The sequence below is a fragment of the Mustela putorius genome, unplaced genomic scaffold (assembly GCF_011764305.1).
Source record: "Mustela putorius furo isolate JIRA1106 unplaced genomic scaffold, ASM1176430v1.1 tig00000151_pilon_pilon_pilon, whole genome shotgun sequence".
Classification (NCBI taxonomy): Eukaryota; Metazoa; Chordata; class Mammalia; order Carnivora; family Mustelidae; genus Mustela; species Mustela putorius.
Window position 1 is genome coordinate 13,977,581 of NW_025421296.1, and position 17,726 is coordinate 13,995,306.

General features: G+C 36.6%; 1 pseudogene; it reads left to right on the top strand.

Annotated features, from left to right (window-relative positions):
* The first annotated feature begins 8,369 nt into the window (after positions 1-8,369).
* LOC101694490 lies at positions 8,370-8,961 on the top strand (annotated as a pseudogene).
* The last annotated feature ends 8,765 nt before the right edge of the window (positions 8,962-17,726 follow it).

Consider the following 17,726-nt stretch of genomic DNA (forward strand, 5'->3'; position numbering starts at 1 on the left):
TAATCAAAATTTATATTCACAAAGGGGCCCTGTGTGCCTCAGTTGGTTACCAGACTTACACTTGCTTTTGGCTCATGTCATGATCAAAGCCATCTGTATGGCTTACACTCAGCACCGAGTCTGCTTGAGATTTTCTCTCTCCCTCTGCTTCTTCCCTTCGCCCACACTCTTTCTATCTCTCTCTATGTCTCTAATATAAAATAAATAAATACCATCTTTAAGAAATTATACTCACATGAATACCTTCAAATAAATGTTTATAGCTGTTCTTTCCATAATCGCTCAAAACTGAAAACAATCCAAATGTCCTTCATGGAGGATGGATAAACAAGGAGGTCTAAATACAATGAAACAACACTGCAGCAATGAAAAGGAATGAACTATGACTATACACAACAACCTGGATGAATCTTAAAGCCATTATGCTGTGTGAAAGAAGCCAGTCTCCAAAGTTACATACTGTAACTATACTGTATACTGTAACATGCATATTCTCAAAAACACAAAACCATAGTGGCAGAGGAAAGATAAATTGTTGCCAATGATTAGTGGTCTAGGAAGGAAATGATGACAAAGGGGCAGCATAAGGGACTCTTTTAGTGATAGAATTAGTTTATATATTGCTTGTGGTAGTGGCTACATGAATCTATATATGTTAAAACTGGTAGAACTGCACATAAAACAAAAAGTCCAAAAACCTGATGGCAGCTTTCAATCAAACCTTTCTATATTTTTAAACTATTTTTGTCAATAGGTAATTAGAATTAACTATCAAATAAATGGAGTTCCTACTAGAAATCTCTGTATCCTTGAAATGCTCATTCCTGGTTGGCCCTTATAATGTGCTGCACTCTGGAATTCCAGAAATTTATTTTTGTTAACCAAATATTTCCCACTTACTTTTGAGATTTCCTGGGCATATTTTTATGAAACTGAAATGTTTCTATTGCTTGTAATATTTAATAGTCAATAATTGTTTATTGATTATATAAACAAATTATTATATGTAGAAATGTCATAAATTACATTTTGTGACTTTCTATGGTTCAAAAATCTGTACTACACATCAACAGAAACAATTCCTTTGCAGTGTTCTTGAAAGCATTGTTCATTTTCCCTCCTATCTCCCATACATGTGACCTTTAAGTTTAAAAGAAATCTAATGTCTTTACCCTTTATGGAACAAAATACCCTTTATAAAGGGCTCAACGTGAACAGAGCTGTACTTTTTAGAAAGTCATATTTTCTGTAAACCCATTCCAATTAATCATTTCTCACTGGTTTCATAACCTTTGACTAAAACAAAAGCAAAAACAGAACACCTTTAACCACATCAAAAGTTACCCCAGAAAGATTAAGTCTTACTACATCATGAACCAAAAATAGATTGGGAAATGGTGATTTGCTCGAAAAACAGAAGTGTGCTATGCTGTAGAATTATTTCAGTGCACCAATCACCAAGATTCTGTTTCATACCAAATGTGCTTTTCTATTTCAAAATTTAGTTAAACATATTCTAATACACAATTTGTTTGTCTTTCATTAGAATAGCTTCCCACCCACTTCTGGTAATCATATCACTGTTATTCCATTCTACTAAGATAAAAATTTGTAAATATTGTGCTTTTCTTTCTTATTCAGCCTTTTTAAATCCTATTTGTGTCTTCTTTGGAAATGACTTATTTACTGCATTGTTTTAGGCCCTTTTCTCTGTGATATTACACTACTGAAATAGTCTTTCACTGGGCGACCTAGATTCGAAATTCCATCCAGAATGCCAAAAACTTATACAACTCCTATGCCCTGAATGTCCCTCCTCTGACCCCAAACTGATTGCCTTTATTTATTGAGTTAAATCCTAAATACTCACTTTGAGGAGCTTTGAGGAGCTTCCATAATAACCCCCACCTTTACTTTTGGTTCATTGTTTGGTTTTAGACTTCATCCTCTGATCTGTCAAGAAATGCTAGTCATTTTTTAAGTATGTATCATATTCAGTCTCATCTCTTTGCCATTATTCACTATAACCCATTGATTAGACAGCTGGATCTTTTTTTAAAAATATTTTATTTATTTAGTTGACAGAGATCACAAGTAGGCAGAGAGGCAGGCAGGGGGCGGGGTGGGGGAGGCTTCCCAATGAGCAGAAAGCCCAATGCAGGGCTCCATCCCAGGACCCTGAGATCATGACCTGAGCCGAAGGCAGAAGCTTAACCCACTAAGCCACCCAGGCACCCCCAGATGCATCTTCTTGAAGGACTGGTCAAGTTGCGCCTCCAACAAGCCTTGTATGACCATGATAAACTTGCTTGAAACTTTGAGAGCTCTGAAAGTAATTTATATATTAAAACACCCAACTGGGGGTGCCTGGGTGGCTCAGTAGATTAAGCCTCTGCTTTCAGCTCAGGTCATGATCCAGGGTCCTGGGATGGAGCCCCATATCGGGCTCTCCGCTCAGAGGGGCGGGCCTGCTTTCTCGTCTTCCTCTGCCTGCCCCTCTGCCTATTTGTGAATTCTGTCTGTCAAATAAATAAAATCTTTTTTAAAAATAAATTAATTAAATAAAACACATAATTGTGCCTTTAATTATCCTTATGTTCTAATTTAACTATTGGTTTTTATTGGCATTAAATTTGTAAACCCTTAAGGACAGGGTTAGTTCTTAATGAGATGCAAGATAAACAACCAAAGAAAACAATAATGTTCCTATATAACTGCAATAACCAATCATAAAATGTAGTAAGAAAGAATCCCACTTACAATACAAAAATAATACTGCACCTAGGAATGTATTTTTTTAAAAAAATGCAATTCCATTATAAAAAAACCTTTATTGAAGAACAGAACAGAAAACCACAAAAAATAAAGACATAACCATTGTTACTCTAAGAGTTTCAATACTTTAAAAAAGTCAATACTTGCCGGGACGCCTGGGTGGCTCAGTTGGTTAAGCCACTGCCTTCAGCTCAGGTCATGATCCTGGGGTCCTGGGATTGAGTCCCGAATTGGGCTCCTTGCTTGGCAGGGAGTCTGCTTCCTCCTCTCTCTCTCTGTCTGCTTGTGTGTACTCTCTCTCTCTGACAAATAAATAATATCTTTTAAAAAAAAAAGTCAATATTTGCCAAATCAATCAATCTAAATCAGAGCCTCCAAAAAATGCATATTTTGACAAGCTGTTTCTAGCTCATTAAGGATATCAAGTGGAAAGAACTACTTAAATACTCATAGGGGGGAAAATTGTAATATAGATTAACTTGCTGTAGCGGACAACCAAACATTTTATAATTAAATTCAATAATTAAAACTGTGTTGTTTTGGAATAGAAATAGGAAAATGATAAAAGTGATTCAAGAAGCAGAATTAGGCATAATATTGTTTTAAACACAATGAAGTAGCATTTCAAATGGATAAAGAAAAGATGGCTGACTAGTGGCTTAGTCCATAAAGCGTCTAACTTTGGCTCAGGTAATGATCCCAGGTTCCTGGAATTGAGCCCCATGTCACGCTCTCTGTTCAGAGGGGAGTATGCTTCTCCCTCTCCTTCTGTCTGCCACTCTGCCTTGCTTGTGTTTTCTCTCTGTCAAATAAATAAATAAATAAATTAGATATATATAATAATTTATATATAAAAATATATAAATAAATAAATTATATATATATATATATATAGCAGTTTTATCTCATGTTTTCTGAAAACATAACAGCTAGACTAAAATCTAAACATTAATAACCAAAACTGACATTCTACTTTCTGAAATTGTGATAATGGAAAAACAATTTGAAAAGGACTGCATGTTTATCACTGTAGAAGTAGTTAAATTAAGTATATTGTAACACATTCAGCTACAAAAGTGTAAGGTACATTTATTTGAACTGACATTTAAAGTTTCCAAGACACCAAAAAGAATAAGGTAGACTTATTTGTCCTGACATTTAAAGTTTTGGAGACACACTGCTGCATGGAAAAAGTAAGTGAAATAAGTAGACATAAATCTTGATCTTACTTATATTTTTATTAATGAGAGATACAGATATATATAAGTTTATAGTGAAGAAGCTAGGATGCTAAGTACTAAGCAATAAATGCTGGTTGTCCAGGTAGGGGAAGTAGAGATGGGTGTATAGGTAAGAGATGGAAAAGTAAAATAGACCTTTATATTTCACTAAGTGCTTCTGTATAGTTTAAAACAAGGACTTCTGTGATTAAATAAATAAATACATACATTTAATTAATTCATACCAAAGAAAATATAGGAAAAGTGCCATTGTGTATTAAAAGAAATGGCATTCAGAAAAAATATACAAATTTTTAAAAGGAAAATATGTACATATTTGATCACATAAAAACGTAAAACCTCTTTAGGTCAAAATAACCCACAAACAAAACAAAACACTAGTCATATCTGAAAGAAGTATTTTAAAATCTATTAACAAATGAAGGATAGTCATCACATATGAAGACCCATTATAAATGAGAAAAAGACCAACGTCCCAATAGAAAAATGGACATCTGATATAAAAGGACATTTCGGGGTGCCTGGGTGGCTCAGTGGGTCAAAGTCTCTGCCCTCGGCTCAGGTCATGATTCCAGGGTTCTAGGATGGAGCCCTGCATCAGGCTCTCTGCTCAGCAGGGAGCCTGCTTCCTCCTCTCTCTGCCTGCCTCCTCTGCCTACTTGTGATCTCTGTCAAATAAATAAATAAAATCTGTAAAAAAAATTAAAAAATAAAAGGACATTTCACAAGATTACAAAATTACATATGAAACCTATTAAAAGATGTTCAACTTTTTCAGTTATAAAAGAAATTCATATTAAAACAGTAAGTTGTCCATCATATATATAAAATTTTAAAAATATATTGATAATATTCAAAGTTGGTGAGTGTTAAGATTGACAGTCACTCTCAAGTTCTCTTCTTGTGAATATAAATTGAACCTCTTGGGACCACGATTTGCAATATTTGATTTTATTTTTTTTAAAGATTTTATGTATTTATTTGACAGGCAGAAATCGCAAGTAGGCAGAGAGGCAGGCAGAGAGAGAGGGGGAAGCAGGCGCCCTGCTGAGCAGAGCGCATGATGTGGGGCTCAATCCCAGGACCCTGAGACCATGACCTGAGCTGAAGGCAGAGGCTTAACCCACTGAGCCACCTTGGTGCCCCAAATATTTTAAAACATATAACTTGTCTACACTTTGACCCATAATTTCCAATCCTCTCAATCTATCCCTAAAGAACTAATCACCTATATGAAACAACAACAACAAAAAAGATGCCTTTACAAAGATATCCAATACTGAAGTGTATATGATAGCAACTAACTGGGAACAAGCTAAATATCCACTGACAATGTGATAGTTAAATGTTATGGGTTACCTATACCAGGGAAATTTGTAGTCTATGAAAAGAACAACTATCAACATGGAATGATCTTGTTATATTGTTAAGTGAAAAATCACAAGAAAATATACATACTATACTCCTTCCTAAGCTAGAAATAGATACTGTATCCATACATAGGGTTATGGACTGAATTGCTTCCCCCCCAAAAAAAAAATTCAAATGTGGAAATCTTAACTGCCATACATCAGAATGTGACTGTGTTCAGAGATAGAGCTTTTTAAGAGGCAATTAAGGTAAAATGAGCCTGTTAATGTGGGCCCTAATCCAATCTGACTTGTGTTCTTATAAGAAGAGGAAATTTGGACATACAAAGAGACCCGGGAGAGAAAAGATTATATGAGGATCCAGCAAGAAAGTGGCCATCTGCAAGCCAAGGAGTGAGGCTTCCAGAGAAACTGGCCCTGCCAACTATTTGATCTTGGACATCTAGCCTCTGTAACTATAAGACAATAAATTGTTGTTTAATTCTCCCATCTATGGTATTTGTTATGGAAGTCCTAGGAAACTAAAACACATAGGAAGGATTTTAGGAAGATGTACACCTGACCGAAAATAGAGGTGGCTTCTGGAGCTCTGGAATGAGAGGGGAGAAAGAAGTTAAAAAGTATATATAATATATATTTTTTCCATATGCTTTCATGTTACTAGAGATGTTAGAGCAGACATTTATTTTTTTCATAATTAAAAAGGAAAAGAGGGGTGCTCAGTGGGTTGGGCCTCTGCCTTTGGCTCAGGTCATGATCTTGGGGTCCTGGGATCGAGCCCCGTGGCAGGCTCTCTGCTTGGTGGGGAGTCTGCTTCCTCCTCTCTCTCTGCCTGGCTTTCTGACTACTTGTGATATCTTTCTCTCTGCCAAATGAATAAATAAAATCTTTAAAAAAAAAAAAAGAAAAGAAAAATACCACTTTGATAGGTAGGGGAACATTCATAGATCGTACATAAAGTGATGCTTTAATACATTACACAATTTTTTAAACAGTAGAATGTAGACAGTATGTTTTGAGATCATTTATGCAGGAATCTCATAGACTTTATATATGGGGTACATATTTTTTGAAAAGACTTAAAATACCACTTCTATTTTCAGAGGGTACATTTTCAAAAAAAAGTAAAGAAAGAAAACTCACCAGCAAGTCTAATTTTAAGTCCAAGAACCCTGGGAGCCCTAGGAGAAGACTTGTCTCCATTTCCTCTGTTCTATTTCCCTTGGTGCAATAAGTCAACACCACATTTTGCAAAATCTAAGTTATTCGGAATTAAATAAACATCACACCTGTGAAACCAGAAACATTTGCACCCATAAAAGACAGCAAAATCCACAATAAATCTCCCCTGGCTTCATCAGACACAAATATTTCTATTATTACTGGAACACAGACTCTGATGTCATCTTACTGGACAGCTGGCTCTAAAAACTTGCTTTATGCCTAGATGGCTAAGGGACAAATTCAAGAAAAAGAAGCAGAGGGATGAAGAAGTTGCCATTTCCTCCAATTCTACAACAGCTGGAAATTTTAAATTGTTGACTGGAAGGATAAAAATTCCACTCATCATAATCTCAAAATCCCTCGAAATCAAATTTTAACCAGAGTGCCACCTTACATTCAACGGCCATCTCTATCCCCATCCCCAATGATTAGAGTTTTAAATACAGTAGATGTTACATATTCATTAAACTGAATCTTATTTTGTCATTTTGTCAATATAAAATTCTGATCTCTTTAGGCTGATTGCTTCATATCACTTTAACATTCAAAATCATAAAACAAATGAAACATCAAAAAGTATGGAAAAGAATGTGAACTATTTAAAACCTTCTTTTAGTATAAAATCAACTTCTATGTTTTTAACAGTATCCTTTAGAGGTGATGATTTTCTTCTCTTTCTACCATGACTTCATGGGGAAAGAATTAAGATAATATTTGACTTTTTAAGCACTGAAAACATTTTAAGAGTTTGATATATACCAGACATTGTGCAAGCAAATGGAAAGGGATCTGGCTGATAGTGGAGTAACAATCAGAAAGCTACCTGCAAAGTGGTAAGTCAAGTAGCAGCAATATTACAAAGGTGTGACTGGTCTAAGAACAGGTGCTTTATTCTTGGAAAATAAAGGTCTGTGGGGGAGGTGCAGAGAGGCCTTCTCCGAACATGCTAACTTTGAGCTTTGGTCTGTAGGAGGTAATTCTGCGAGTACCTTGAGTATAGCTTTCCAAGCAGAGGGAGCAGCTCCCAAAAAGGCAGAGGTAAGAGCATGATAGGTTTTGTGTTCCCAAGCAGCGCCGGAAGGGTGGTGCCCACCCAGCCTGAGAGAGAACACTGACCCCACTAGCTTGGGAAAAGACGGTGAACATGATTCCAATGCAGTTCTTTTTCTCACCACAAACCAACAAATTCCTCCAAAAAGGAAAATTTCATGGGACCCTGGTGTCGTTTCCTTTTCAGTGTCCCTGGGCTATGGGAGGGGACCCACTAACTCCCTCCATTCTGACCCCAAGGTCTCCCCGACACCCTCCAGGGCAGGTTCCGTTGAACAAACTGAGCTTTCCAGACCCGAGCATTGCAGCCTCAAAACGACCTCGAGGCACTTTGGGACCAGTGCCCCAGGCTCCTAGATTAGGGCCTCCAAAGGTGAAGCCCCTTATCAGGACCCAGAAAAGAAGGTGTCAGCCAGCTGGTGGGCAGGCGTATGGGACGCCTGAGATCCCTAAAGATTCTCTTGATCTTTGACAAAGAAGTGGTTTTATGTATTGTAATATGTGCACATTTCCGAATAGCTCACAACCTCAAAAGTAACTTAACAATTCTTCACTTAATGCTAATTAGATGATTTCTGTGAATATCCAATGGTTTCTCACTAAAGGGCAGGAACTCTTGCCCTTCTGTGCTTCCGCTGCTGGTTAATAAGGAGCTATTCGCTTTATTTGGGAAACACCGCACTCTTACTTCCATGTCATGATAGGTTAAATCCTGTCAAAGGAAAAAGGACTGAGGGCAGATGAAAAGAGAGCCTGCATGATGGAAATATTTTTTGAGATAAAAAAAGTACTTCAATTAAAGACATGGAGAAGATTTTTCCCCAAAAGAAAGACATTACTGCTCTGGCAGTAACAGAAGTCCTTCCAAGCTTAGTTGATGTTGCTGTAGTTGGCTGAGAGAGGACTGGAACCTCTGATTGTTGGGCTTTTCCTAGTAAAATTCTTCATGTGAGGAAATGTAGGTAGGAGGTTCTGGAATCTCAGTTACATGAGAGAAGCCAAAAGTACGCAGACCTACCAAAAAGCAGAAGCTAAAATTAGTTGACATGAACCAATCATACTAGCAAAAGTATTTTTTCAACTTTGAGACCAAAGGGAACAACTAAAGGCAGAAGTAGAAAAATACAAAGAATGTGACCTGGAAGTTATAGAGGAAATAGGCCAAGCAAATAAAGTAACCAAAGAAGCTGCTGACATATGGCGTGATAATGTATTTGCAATAAAATCTTGGACCAAAAGAGAATTTGAAGAAAATAAAACTGTTTTAAAAAAATTTCGGAACTCCAAAAGACTCTAAATAGACTGAAGTGTTCAATATTGGTTAAGGACCTACATGCTAGTGGGTGTGTACATTTTTATATTATCCAGTTAAATGTACTGAATGGTTGTTTACCTAAAACTATTTATCATTTTATTAATTTTAAATAAAATACAAAGTATATAAAAAGAAGAATCTCTCCTTCTTGCCTCCTGCTTCATAGCACTCTCTTTTATAATTTCTTTCATATTGTTCTGGCTTTGGTGTCTCACTTTTCCTGTGTGGTCATACCCTCTACCAACCCACCTCTTTTCCAGGTAGTTTCTCCTTTGAGGAGGACTGCTTTGTACTAAAAACATGGCACACTCTGAGATAGCCTGGGGAGACTTCTCTACACTGGCTAAGACTCCTCCCTGAGCTCCTTACATTTTTTTTAAATAGATTTTATTCTTAAGTAATTTTCTACAACCAACATGGGGCTCCAACCCACAGCCCCAAGATCAAGAGTTGCATGTTCTACTGGCTGGCCAGACAGATGACCCCTTCAGCTGCTCATCTAACAGGACTCCAGCCCCAAGCAGATTGGACATTGGATGGTATATGCCATGCAAAGGTATTTGGACTTGAGCATAGAGGCCACCAAGATCCAGCTAGCCTGAAACAGACATATCCCTCCAGTAACTAGATGGGGTATAGATCAAAAGGGGCCAAAGGCAAAGATTCAATGACAAGCTTATCTTCAATTTAGTTGTTATATGAAATAACAACTGAAATTATCTAAGGTAATAAGAATAGATTTATGAGATATTTGGATTGTAAACAGAAATCTTTTTCCCTGACTAGGTATAGTCAGAGTGCAGAGAAAGAAAGAAGTTGAAGATCTCCTCCAGGTGATCACCTGCACCCCAGCTTTGTGGGATGCCTCAGTTGAGATATGGAACACAAGAAAAAGCAGTTCAGAAGAAATATACACTTAATTTTAGGCCAGGCACATGTGAGATATCTTTACAATTTTGTCAAAATCATGTAAGAGAAGAAATAAGAAGCAGATTGTTTTAAATTTGAGCAATATTCTTGGGCAGTTATGTACTATTATAGCACTGTGCTTTTAAACACTGTATTATTTGCAGTAAATTGGGGGACTTTTTATATTTATTTATTTATTTTAGAGAGAGCATGCCTGAGAACGAGCCTGAATAGGGGGAGGGTCAGAGGGAGTTGGAGAGAATCTTAAGCAGACTCTCTACTGGGGACCCTGACATGTGGGGCTTGTTCTCACTTGATATCATGTCCTGTGCTGAAATCAAGAGTCAGACACTTAACCAGCTGAGCCATTCAGGCGACCCAGTAAAGTTTGCTTTTAAAATTTTAACAAGATGGGTATGAGTAGTAATATTAAATGTTAATATAATACCTGCTATTGATTAAAGTAATTAATTGTATGTCTGCCATTTCAAAAATTATTAGTAATTTATTTTTATTTTTTTGAAGACTTTATTTATTTATTTGACAGAGAGAGAGAGAGAGTACAAGCAGGTGGAGTGATAGGGAGAGGGAGAAGCAGGTCCTGCTGAGCAGAGAGCCTGATGTAGGGCTTGATCCCTACATTGGACCCTGAGATTATGACCTGAGCCGAAGGCAGCTGCTTAATCGACTGAGCCACACAGGCATCCCTGTTTTCTAAATCTAAAGCTATTATCGGAGTACCTGGATGGCTCAGTCGTTTAAACGTCTGCCTTTGGCTCAGGTCGTGTTTCCATAATCCCTGGATAGATCTTGGCCTCAGACTCCCTGCTCAGCGAGGAGTCTGTGTCTCCCTCTGACCCGCCCCTTTCTTGTGTTCTCTCTCTCTCTCTCTCTCAATCTCTCTCAAATAAATAAATAAATAAAAATTGGCTAAAATTTTTCTGCATGAATACGAAAAAAATATTTTTGAAAGAAGATACAGTTGGGTAAATGGTCTAAAAGCACACATAACTACAATATGTGAAGAAATTACTAAGTATACTACTATGCACTTTATAAATGATTACAAAACTTATTCTTCAAAACAACATGAGAGAGTTCTTGTTGTCTTTATTTTATGCATCAATAAATTTTATCCCAAAGTAACACCATCCCTATCCCAAATTATACTAGCAGGATTCTCAGAAGGTTTATATGACCCCAAGTTGCATTCATGCATCCACTGAACAAACATTTTAGTGTCTGCTGGGTGACGAGGACTGCTCTAGGCAGGGGTATGGAGCAGTGGAAAAAAAAAAGGTAAAAAATCTCTACCGCATTGGAACTTGCATTCTAGTGTGAGAACAGGTAATAAACACAAAAATAAGTAAAATAATAAGCTATTAAAAGATAAATACTTGGGAGAAAAAAATAAAGCAAGGAAGAGGACTAGCCAGTGACACAGGTCAGAAAGGCTGAGGCTTTAAACAGGACAGCCTTGGAAGGCTTCGTTATGAAGGTGACATCTGAACAAAGGCTTAGAAGCACTGAGTGAGAATAATTTTTTGAGGATATATGGAGGAAGAGCAATGCAGGTAGTAGAATGAGAATGATGCCATGACGCTTAGGTGAAACTTGTCCAGTGGTCAAGAGCATCAAGGTGACCAAAATAAGGAAAGTAGAAGGAGTGAAACCAAAAAAGCTTCTACCCTGAGATTAGATGATGTTGGAGGGTTTGAGCAGAAGGACAACATGCCCTGAATTCAGCTGTAAAATGACACTCTGGTTGACAATAGACTGGTGGAAGGAGTAGGGGGAAGAGAGCAAGCAGACAGAAGAGTTAACTGTCCATTAAAATAGTCTAAGTAAGATGATGGTGGTGGCTTAAACCAGGGCATAGCAGTGGAGGAGTGAGAAGTAGTCAGATTCTGGATATTTTGAAGGTAGAGCCAAGAGAATTTCCTGATGGTTGAATTTGAAGTGTAAGAGGAAAAAAAAATCAAAGGTAACTTGGAATGTGGGGCCAAGCCAAATGGAAGATCAAGTTGTCAGATGCAGGAGATTTTGGAGAATCAATATTGTGGTTTGGGCATATCTTGAAGATCTCACGTAAAACACCAGATATATGATCAGAGTTTAGAGGACAGGTCTTCGGCTCTGGTCATGATCCTGGAGTCCCAGGACTGAACCCTGCATCAGGGTCCCTGCTCAGTGGGGAGTCTTCTTCTCCCTCTGCCCCTCCCCCTGCTGATGCTCTCTAATAAATAAATAAAATCTTAAAAAAAAAATATGGGAGCAATCAATAAGCATGGAAAGAAAGGATGCTAAAGAGAGGGGAATTGCTGAAGAAATGCTCCTAATCAAATACTATGTCTCTAGCCACCGAGATGCTAAGACCCATCTATGTATGGTGATTTTGTCATCACTGGCTATGTTTTTTAAACATGATCCTCTAGAAGATCTTTCTTTCTCTCTCTTTCTCTCTCTCCGTATCTCTTTCTTACTTTCATGGTTTTTTTTTTTTTTATATTTCTCTAGTATTTTTTTAAATCCAAGACAGAAGTAACTTTTGAAATTATTTCTCCTCTAAGGATACTGACAATAACAATTTTATGATGGGTATCTTGGTAATCCTATGCAAGTTCTTTTAAAAAATCTTACGCAAATCTAGAAAAAGTTGTTAAGTTGCTTTTGTATATATGTTGTATAACATATATGATAAAATTTAATTTTATTGAACTAACAGAATCACTTTCATGCTGTATTTAAATCTCTTTCTCTAGCAATCCAACCTATATTTCTAACCCATGTCTATCTACAATTTTCTTTTTTCTTAATTTTATTTCAAAGAATGTAACAAGTTACAATGACATGCACTGTTTATTGCAATCCATGTGTGACTACTGACCCAGATTATGCCATAGATAAAGCACATCAATCAATAATATTATCCAGAATCATATTTCTGATAATATATTGGTATAAATCTAAGTTAGTATAATAAGATAATATATATATATATATATATAAATGTTTTTAACTAATGAGACGAAACCGCAGAGACATAGATAAAAATCACAGAATCTTGTAAAAAAATTATTTTTATCTTTTAAAAATCTCCCTCCCATTAAAATCTTCACCAAATCTAGTAAAGAGCACAAAATTGATTGACTGAGGGTCTACCTCCCAACCCTATCAGATACAATTAGCACTGTTTTAAAATAGATGAGGATGAATGAGGAAAAGCAGCAGCCCTGGATAATTTCCAATCTGAATAATTAATAACCATTAAAGAGCAACTGTGATTCAGGAAAAAGCTAATAATCATATCCCAAGGCCTGCATTTATTTTTTTTTCAATTTATAACATTCTTACTTTTTAATAATAGCTTCACCTTATTTTTTTTTGTCACCAAATACTACTTCATTAGTTCTTGATGTAGTATTCCATGATTCATCATTTGTGTATAACACTCAGTGCTCATTGCAATATGTGCCCTCCTTAATACCCATCACCAGGGTCACCTCTCCCCTCACCCACTCCCCTCTGAAACTCTGTTTCCCAGAGCCCATTGTTTCTCATGGTTCGTCTCTCCCTCTGATTCCACCCCCCCTTATTTTTCCCTTCCTTCTCCTAATGTCCTCCATGCTATTCCTTATGTTCCACATGTAAGTGAGACCATATGATAATTATCTTTCTCTGCTTGACTTATTTCACTTAACGTAATCCCCTCTAGTTCCAACCATGTCTATGCAAATGGTGATATTCATCTTTTCTGATCACTAAGTAATATTCCATCATATATATGGACCACATCTTCTTTATCCATTCATCTATTGAAGGGCATGTCAGCTCTTTCCACAGTTTGTCTATTGTAGACCTTGATGCTATGAACATTGGGGTGCATGTGCCTTTCTTTTCACTACATCTCTGTCTTTGGGGTAAATACCCAGTAGTGCAATTGCTGGATTATAGGGTAGCTCCATATTTAACTTTTTGAGGAACCTCACTGTTTTCCAAAGTGGCTGTACCAATTTGCATTTCCACCAACAGTGTAAGAGGGTTCCCCTTTCTCCACATCCTCTCCAATATTTGTTGTTTCCTGCCTTGTTAATTTTTGCCATTCTAACTGGTGTAAGTTGGCATCTAAATGTGGTTTTAATTTGTATTTCCCTGATGACTAATGCTGTTGAACATTTTTTCATGTGTCTGTTAGTCATTCATATGTCTTCTTTGAAGAATTGTCTGTTCATGTTTTCTGCCCATTTTTTGACTTCATTATTTGGGTTTGGGGTGTTAAGTTTGAGAAGTTCTTTATAGATCTTGGATACTAGCCCTTTATCTGTAATGTCATTTCCAAATATCTTCTCCCATTCCGTGGTTTGCCTCTTAGTTTTGTTGACTGTTTCCTTTGCTGTGCAAAAGATTTTTATCTTGATGAAATCCCAAAAGTTCATTTTTGCTTCTGTTTCCCTTGCCTTTGGAGACATATCTTGAAAGAAGTTGCTGTGGCCAATGTCAAAGTGGTTACTGCTTATGTTCTCCTCTAGGATGTTGATAGATTCCTGTCTCACTTTGAGGTCTTTCCTCCATTTAGAGTTTAATCTTTGTGTATGATGTAAGAGAATGGTCCAGTTTCATTCTTCTGTATATAGTTGTGCAATTTTCCTAGCACCATTTATTGAAGAGACAATCTCTCCAAGGCCCACATTTCTTTGTTGACTTTGCCACTGGCTAGCTATCTGAACACTGACAGGCTACTAGACTTTCTAGGCCTCCGTTTCTTCATGTATAAAATGAGGGAGTAAAAACAGAACTTCTAGTTCTAAAACTCCATTATCATATACCAGGATTATTGCCATTCAGAGCAATCTTTGAGGTTGCACATGAGTGAACTCCATTTTTGTGTATATATTTTAAACTCAGGAAAACATTTTTATATTCCAACTTGACACTACTGACAGCTTTATTTCCCAGTACCGTATTCTCTATGCAAATGGACTGACTCGTGGATGTAATGGACTGATGTGACACTGTTGAATCCTATGTGCAGGGAATGCTCAAATATTTACACCTTTTTCTTCCTCCCCAGAATCAGTAGGTTCAGAAGATTTAGTAATAACAAGGAGCAATTTCACAGAACAGTCATGAGAATGGAAGTAGTGACATTGTCCCCAAGGGACCTCAAGGGACTATAACGTAAATAAAATGTTTAGTTTGCCCTTCCACCAAAGAGATCTTAAATATAATATCTCAAGTTTTGTTTATTGATATAGCCGACTGGAAAGAAAATCAAATCAAAATGAAACATAAAATTCATTACAGGTGAAGGCAAGGGTTAGATGAAGGTATTTTTGTCTTTCAGAAATAAGTAACAAAATGCAGATGCATGGTTCATAAACATTTACTTTTCTCATGAAATGGAATTGAGAAAACAATAGATAACAAAAATGCAAATCAGCACTCTTGGACAATAAAGATCTGATGAAAGAACAATATTTGCTTTCAAGTTCTCATTCTTTGTCAGAAAAGATTTATTAGCAAAAATAAGAAACTGTTACTTTGCCTAGCATTTTTAAAAAATACCTTAGCAAAACTGAAGGCACTTCACCATGCCCACCCTTTGCCAGGTACTCATAAAGGGTTTGGCTTCATTGTGAACAAAATAGGAAGTGATGGATAGGTTTCAGTCATGTCGTAGAACACGACCAACAGCAAAAATAACACACATATCCTCTGTTTATAGATAAGTAGTTAAAACTCCAAACACTTTTTAATTTATAATAAACATTATGGACATTACCTTGTTTAGTCATTCATTCATTACAATCATGTTTGTATGAATGCTTGCATGTTCTGGCCCTTTACAAGACACCAGGTGATTGGTAATGAATGAGATAAGCAAGGCCATAATCCTTACAGAGATGACCATTGGCAAATTCTCAAACCAGTTTTCTGAATTTGGCAGAGTATTTTTGTCTGTGGTTTGCAGGGGAATAAATTGCTAAGCAGCAGAATTTAGACCTAAATTCAGGCCTTCTATTCCAATGCCAAAACAGCATATACTTGATTCTACTTGATTTAAAAGACAGGTCAGAGGCTGCAACAACATGACCAATGAGAGCCATGATAGATCTGCAGTGTGATTTTAATGACTATGCCTCATCTATAGCAAAGTCTGAGTTGAGGCTCCCAGTACACACTGATGAATAAAAAAGACACGAGGTAAGTTATTCATTTTAGGGAAAACTGGGGAAGGGTATATGGGAATTCTCTGTACTATCTTTGCCACTTTTCTGTAAATCTGAAAATATTCCAAAATAAAAAAGTTTAATTTTAAAAGGGGACATATGATCTGAATAGATAAGCTCCAGAGAAGACAAAGATGAGCAATAGGCACTGGAAAAGATATTCAATATTATTAATCATCAAGGAAATGCAAATCAAAGCTTCAATGGGATATTATTTCACATTTGTCAGAATGGCTATTAAAAGGTAAAATATAGCAAGTGTTAGAGAACTTGTGGAGAAAAGAGAACCCAAATGCATTGTTTATGGGAGTGTAAACTGGTACAGCCACTATAGAAAACAGAATGGAGGTCCTCAAAAAATCAAAAACAGAATGATCCAACTATTCCACTTATGGATATGTATTTGAAGAAAATGAAAACACTAATTTGAAAAGATATGAACACCCCCTGTGTTTATGGTGGCATTATTCACAGTACCCATAATATGGAAACAACTAAGTGCCCATTGATAGATGAATGGATAAAGAAGTGATGTATATACACAGTGGAATAATAGCCATAAAAAGAAGAAAATCTTGCCATTTGGAGCAACATGGATGAATCTTGAGGGTATTATGCTAAGTGAAACAGGGTGGACAGAGAAAGACAAATACCATATGATCTCCTTAAATATGGAATCTAAAAACCACAAAAAGTAAAAGAAAACTGATAGAGATAGCCAACAGATTATCACAAAGGAAGAGAGATGGGAGGTGGGTGATATGGGTGAAGATGGTCAATTGTATGGTGACAAACTGTAAGTAGACTTACTATAGTGATTACTTTGTAGTGTATGTAAATATCGAATTATTTTGTGCACCTGAAACTAACATTATATATCAATTTTACTTTAATTTTAAAAAGTAACTTCTACTTGCATTAATATTGAAAAATGTGAATTGTAACATGCTGGAAAATAAGTCAGATGAAAATTATTAGCATCATAAGGTGCCTGGGTGGCTCAGTTCATTAAGTGACTGCCTTCGACTCAGGTCATGATCCCAGAGTCCTAGGATCGAGTCCCGCATGGAGCTCCCTGCTCAGCAGGGAGTCTGCTTCTCCCTCTGACCTTCCACCTCTCATGCTTTCTCTCTCAAGTAAATACAAAAATTATTATCATCATAAAAACTGTCCATTATAAAAATGTGATGTATTATTAGACTATCCTCAAACTGAAAAGCTATTAATTCTTAAAAAAGTATTTGCTCTACCAAAGAGCAAAATATATGAGGATTGTACACCCTTGATATGTAGCTAGGAATATAACAGAGTAAAAATGTTATGTTTCATGTGGATGGAAGCACAATGGTAATTACAGTTGGTACCATTAGTGCAAATTTTAGCACAATGGGATGTTGCAAAAGATGGAGAATTCAGCTTTCTCCCAATTAGGGAGTCTTCAGCTCAATAAGGTTAATTCTAACAAAGCAGGAGTACAAGGTCCAAAAGAACAAAGTCAAGTCAAGAGGGGTTGTAAGACAGGGGAGGCACAGAGGGTCTGAGGAATGAGGGCCCACGAAGCTGACCTCAGTATAAAAAAAAAAAAAAAAAAAAAAAAGGCAGTTCAAAAAAA